Below are 6,789 nucleotides of genomic sequence, written 5' to 3'. Positions count from 1 at the left end.
CCCACCCCTACTGCCCCTTGCCCCCCACCAAAGCCCCTGCTCCATAGCCCGGGCTCTGTGGCGTAGCCTGCCCTGAGGTGCCTGTGCAGTCACCGCCAGCACGGAGCTGATGCCGGAGCTGTGCAGCCTGGCACAGCTGTTTTCACTCTGCCCGCTGCTTGCTGCAACTGCCCAGAGCCCGGGCTGGCTACAAACAGCTGTGCCATGCTCATCACCTCCATGCTGAGAGCGGGGGAGAGACCAGGGCTGCGCTGCCTCAGGCCCCTCCCCCACCGCCCACTCCGAGGTGCACCTGCACGTGCCAGTGCGGAGCTGATGCCCGAGCCCAGCACAGCTGTTTGGAGCCTCCCAGCTGCAGCCAGTCCCGGCTCTGGGTAGCTGCTGGCCGCCGCGAACCCCGGCTGGCCCCCCGGGGCCGCTGCAAGCCCTGCTGGCAGCAGCCCAGGCTCCATTGCTGGCAGCAGCTACCCAGGCTGGCTGCTGCATGCCAAGCAAAATGGCCTTGCATGCCACACTCGGCATGCGTACCAGAGGTTGCTGACCCCTGTCCTAGGCCTTGGCTACTTTAGAAACCAGTCAGTACAGTTAAAGCAATAAATACGCAACAGTGTGGCCACACACATAACTGGCATAAAGGTGTTTTCCTGTATGAGAAGGGGAATAATTCTATTGGTACAACAATCTTCTTTAAACTGATAGAAATGCATTAATAAGAGGACTCTTACTGGCATGACTATTTTGGGGGTGGAAAAAAATCCATGCCCAAAACCAAAAATTTATAACAATAAAAAAACTTCAGCACAGAAACCAGGTCTTAGTCTGCCTCTCCCCCCTGCCACAAGCTAAACTGAGCTCTTGGTAAAGCATCACAGTCAGATTCAAGAGGTCACCAAACAGCAACACACATCCCCTTCCCAAGAGATGAAAGTGCCATCTCTGCAGTGCTCCTGGCCACTACTGACACGAGGAATGAGAAGACAGGTTGGTTGTGATCCTATTAAACAAGCCACCCTCCCATCAGAAATCACTTTCCCGTCTGTGCAGCTCACACATTCACACCTTTGGTCTATGCCCATTTCCTCCTCTATCTCTGCATTTTGCCCCTGCCTTCCCTCCTCCAGGGCTGCATCTGTCCTATCTTTAGAGAATACAGCCTTCCTCGAGGGTGCTAGCACCAGAGAAATGGAACTGGCAACCCCTTCTCAGTTTCACACTTCGGCTACTCCTGGGGCAGAAAGCAAACAGCAGTATGCAACCACAGAGCAGATGTGATTCTCTGTGAATGAGGGAGTTAGATGAGGACAAATGCTCATTTCTATTCTCCTCTCTTTCCAGAGATCACAGTTGTACTGTTCCTTCATAGACTACTTCTCATATAGTTCAGCAGAATGAAACAGCCAAAGTTCACAGTTGTCTCGCTCTGTGGCTGGCTTGTTGAGCCCAGTGAACAAACTTGAGGAAGCAGCAGATGTAGGTGTCACCTGCAAGACAAGGTAGTGGAATTTCATGGGTCCTCTGTTGTCCCATTACAAATCTCAGCCTTTGAATGTAGAACGGAAGCACAGGAGGAAATGCATTAAGAAAATTAACAGAAAAGTGACCTGAAAGGAGACAAGTCCAAATGACACCCAGCGAAGGAGAATCTGAGGAATAGTAAAAATACAAACACAAACTAGGAAAGTGAATTGGAATTGAAAGAAAGGGAGAGCAAGCGAGCGAGAAAAGGGGAGAGAGAAGGGGAAAAGCATGTTAGTTAAGATCAACCATTTTCTACCCCCTAAATCAGAGGTGGGCAATTATTTCAGGCGGAGGGCCGCTTACTGAGTTTTGGCAAGCCATCGAGGGCTGCATGACAGGCAGCCAGGGGCAGATAAATCTTAATTTTCTAAAATTTTTAGGGGCCCTGTAGCCCAGATAGAATGTCCTAGCAGGCCGCATCCAGCCCATGGGCTGCATTTTGCCCACCCCTGCCCTAAATATTTATATATCATATTAGATGGCAGCTTAACAGGAAATTTTAGCTTTATCTTTACAATTCACCTAACATCTTAATAATATCTAGAATGGCCCAATTGGAAGAGATATGACAGAGGCAACAATAAATGGATATGCCATGTTTACTGTTAAGCCAGATGATAGTCTTTTTATAAAATAATTTTAAAGCTTTAACTTGTCTACTTAAGCTGTACTAATTTATTGGTGTCTTTGATCTGCTTATGAGTCTCTTGAGTTTACCTAGATTAAGAAAAGAGGTTGAGGGTAAATTTAGGTTAATTAACACGTTAGCCAACTCTGATCTGACCCCCAGGTTGTGTCTAGTTATTATACCTCTACTTTCTACACCACTAAGAATAGAAGAAAACCAAGTAGATGCATCTGGGTTCTAAATAACTTCTTTTAGAACCTATATATGAACAAACAGGGCCTAGGAGCATGCATATTTTGTTGCTGTTAGCATCCAGCTAGTTCTGCAGCAGAAGCCAGGGAGGCCCACTCAGGGCTCCTAAACTATTTAAAAGTTTGCCTATATGGTATATGGGCATAGAAATAAGCTAATACTTTTCCGCAGTTTAGGAAAGAGGTACCCTATGTGGGAGCCTAGACAATTTTGAGCTACTTTTACTCCTTCTTAGTGTTTCCCTATGATAACAGGCTAATAGGACTTGATTCCTGTTCTTTGCTTTGTTTAATCCAAAGCCCACTTAGGTCTCTTGGATACACCCTAAAAGTTAGTTAGTTTTTTAGTTAATAATGATGATTAAAGGAACAAAATACAGTATAGTGTCACAATGTGACAAGTGACACTGCTTACCACTTTTTTACAGTCAGCAGATTTTGTACCCAAAGGAAACAATTTGGCTGCATGTGAATATTATGAAATACAAAGTGTGCACTGTCTAGGCAGAGTTTGTTATATTTAATCGCTCAGGCACCAACAAAACCCCAGAGGCCAGATGTGAACTTTTTTTTTTTTTAATTTCATTCAGCCAGTAAATTAAAACTCTAGCTATTCAGAAAGAAGACTTGCTCCTGAGTACAGGTGAGGCCAGATCGCTCCAGTAAAGAGCCTGGAATAAACACAGCTGAGGTCCCAGAAGGCCCTTGTGGGTAGTGCATGTCCACCTTACCAGCTCTTTCATGGCTGATGCAGTTCTACTCCAGCACCCCTCCTATTCAATGTACAGCTGAGGCCTAAGGGAGGAGAAACACATGGCTTTTGTCCACACCTCCACACACCCTGTGAATGACAAGCACTCCTCTTCCTCCATCAATTCCAATCCTGGCCACATCACTGAAGGAGTGACTCAGCTGGTGCATGAGATCTGGGCAGAGGCACAGGAGTGCAGCTCTATACCCAAGACAGCCTCATGATGCCCAGGACAGTACTGATCACAACGGCATGATTGGCTCCCACTACAGTTGCAACTATTTTGCACATCCCCAAACAAAGGCAGGGTCCAAGGCTGCTGCCCCTGTTGCACCCCCTGTTCAGATATGCTACTGCATATGGGCTTGGATGAGGGCAGCTGGTTGAGCTGAATCTAGGCAAAGTTGAAGTTAATTTGAATGGCTGAAGGACATGGATGACGATTTGTAGAGAGAGTTATAGCTCAAAAAAAAAAAAGTGGGGGGGAAGGTGGTCATTAGTGTCTCAGCAGCTCCTTGGATGACCAGGAATCAGCTGTGCCTAAGAACAATGGGTTGGATCCTGAGCTGTTTCCAGTAAATACTGAGCAGAGCCACAAAAAGATCCATTTGTGGCTCCCCAACCCTCAGACCATTTTTCTACTACTCCCATCCAAGGCACAGATCGCAACTGTGATCTTCACTGGTTGTCTCACCTGAGAATTTAAGGTGTTATTTTTAACCTAGAAAGCCCTAAATAGTTTGACCCTGGTCTGTCAAACCACTAGCGAAACTATGACCCTTCTCATATGATACTAGCAAAACTGTAATCAGAAAAGGTACAACTCAAGTTGCAAGTCCCAGTTTCTCCCTTTCTCAAATTTAAATGGCAAGTGATTTTTGCCTGGTGTTCTCCATAAGAGGTCCTTGACTATGGAATTAGTTTCCATCAGTGTCTGCTGGGTACATGCAACATCCTTCAGCTAAATGTGCATGCAGCTGTAGTTCACAAGCAATATTAAAATCAGGGTCCAGATTTACATGCTCAAGGGACCAGCCAGTCTCCTGATCACTACAAGTGGGCAGGTTGCAAGACATGAGGAAAGGATTGCTAGATATACAACTGTAATTACAAGTCTGATTCAAGTAGTAAGTACAGAGAAAGGATGATCTTGTGATCATGCTACTGAAGGAGTACAGAGATGAAGCTTCAAGCAGTCGTTGGCTGTACCACAGATTTCCTGTACAACTCTGAGCAAGTCTTAACATCTCTCTGTGCCTCAGTTCCCCATCTGGAAAGCAGACATGATAATACTTCCTGAGTGGACAGGGAAGTCCCAAGGATAAATTAATTAGTAAATTGAGAGACTCAGACACAATGAGGATGGATGCTATGTAAACAGATATGCATATATCATGGTAGGGGAGGACGCTAATCATGTCTGTGTTTATTATGCCTGTGCTAATTGTTGTAGCAGTGCTCACAGTACATAACATGCACATGAAATAAGTCAGAACAAATAAAAAAATAAAACATCCTGTTTTGTTTATTAAGGCCTGATCCTGAATCTTTTGTACATCTAAAACTTCCACTAAACATGGTGGAATCTATGTAGGAGAACCGAAGCAAAATACATAACTGGTTGTTGATGGCCTGATCCTACCTTCTCTATTCAGGCAAAATTTCCATTGAAGGCAGAGTTTTGCTCGACTCAGGAACAAGCCACAAAAAAGATTAACGTTTAGGTAAAACAACAAACAAAATGGAGATGAAAACCCTAAATCATGTCCCTGGAAAAAGAGATAAAGGGTCAAAATGAATCCAGGGAGCTATAAGAATGGGAGTTGCAAATCAATGAAACAAAATGAAAGACTCAATACAAGCCTGGAGAGACAGCACTGCAATGTCAGAAATGCAAAACACTGCCATCTGAAACATACAGACACAATACTGTGACTCAAGGGAAAAACAAGACAGCAACACAGTTAAAACATATTCACACAGAGAGAAAATATGTTAAAATAAAGCTTAAGGACCATGACACACGAGCCATTAACAACAAATCAATTCTAATTTAAGGCTCAGCCCAGTCCCTTGGAGCAGATCCTCAGTCAGTATAGCTATGACATAATGGAGCTATGACAATTTGCATCAGCTGATTATTTGCCCCTTCTGTTGTCCCTTTATGGGGAAAAAGGTGTCTCAAAACAATAGGTAAGCAGGTACAAGGCATAGATAGGACGAGCCTAATTGAAAAGGGTGAAACTGTAAACATAATAGCAACCTTAACCCAGTTGCTGTGTTCAATATTTGCCCCTCAATCTTTAAGATACTGTTGCCTTTGAGGTTGGCCCAAATTTAAATTTGATTCCATCACACATGTAACAAGCTCCTTCCATTTCCCTTCTACTATGTGTATATGTAACTGCATTTACACGAACATTTCAATTCCAGAGGCTCTGACTTTATTAAATGAGAGAGAAATCGATAAAAATATTGGACACCTTAGAGACAAAAAAAATTTAAAATCCCCAGGAAGTTGATGCATCATTGTGTTGCATCTGTGTCAAGATCTGTGTCAAGCTTTTGGTAAACAAGCAGCAACATGAATGAAATCTGTCCAGAAAGACTGCATTTCAGCCCCAACCACGCAGTCGCCGGCCAAACCACTGCATATATAACAAAGTTTGATTTCGTGGCTGAGCGTTCAGTTACGCTTATACCATTTCCTGTGGAAAACTAAAGCTTTGAAGCATGTGTAAAACAACTCGGGCTTCACTGAAACTGAACCACATTGAAAAGACACACACACACACACACACACACACACACACACACACACACACACACACACACACACACACACACACACACACACACACAGAGCTGTTCCACCAACCAATTTGCAGTGATACTACAAAGTTCATTACCGCGCTACTGCAAATAAAGCCTGAAGAGACTGACAAACCAGCTGCCACCCCCCCACAGACACATACCATCCCCCCCACACACATGTACCCTACACATGCACATATACAACCCCCACACTCCCCACACACACACACACACACACACACACACACTCCATACTCCCTCCACACTTACACAAACACACACTCCCTACCCTGCCTCCACCGGCACAGAGAACCCCCGGGGGATCAGCACAGCAATGTCTGCCAGCTCCACTGCCTCCTCCCTACCACAAGAGCCGGGCAGCGTGGGGAGGCAAAAAAACCCCCAACCCTTATCCCTCAGTCTTTCATCTTCTCATCCATCCATCCATTCCCCCCTTCCTCCCCCAGCTCTTTCCAAGCATGCCTGTGTGTACAAGGGAGACAGTGTGCCTATCCCACTGCAGACGCACACGGCGCAGAGCTTGGCGCACATGTCTGGACGAGAGGGACAAGGGGGCGGGGAGGTTTAAGATGCCCAGAAAAAGGCTTTTTCTAGCCCCTCTGCACCTGCTGCTCAAACACTGTTGTATGTTGAAGGTCAAAGAGGCTTTTGCACCAAAACACAGTGACCCCCACACCTGCAGGGAGGGGATGCTACCTCCCCAGCCAGGGCAGGCTCAGGCAGGAGAGCATGGCAACTGTTGGTGGGTTAAAGCCCAGTGACCTCGCCTCCAGCCCGGCTTGTGCACCCACTTGCATTGGGGGGGG

The 6,789-nt window shown here is 45.7% G+C and overlaps 1 protein-coding gene across 1 annotated transcript in view; it reads right to left on the bottom strand.

Moving 5' to 3' along the window:
• BTBD11 (BTB domain containing 11) overlaps positions 1-6,789 on the bottom strand; it is a 278,838-nt gene that overhangs the window by 270,290 nt on the left and 1,759 nt on the right. The window lies entirely within an intron of this gene.

Source organism: Alligator sinensis, unplaced genomic scaffold, assembly GCF_000455745.1.
Source record: "Alligator sinensis unplaced genomic scaffold, ASM45574v1 scaffold267_1, whole genome shotgun sequence".
NCBI lineage: Eukaryota > Metazoa > Chordata > Crocodylia > Alligatoridae > Alligator > Alligator sinensis.
The sequence above is the reverse complement of the archived record's forward strand: the minus strand, read 5'-3'. Positions and strand labels throughout refer to the sequence as shown.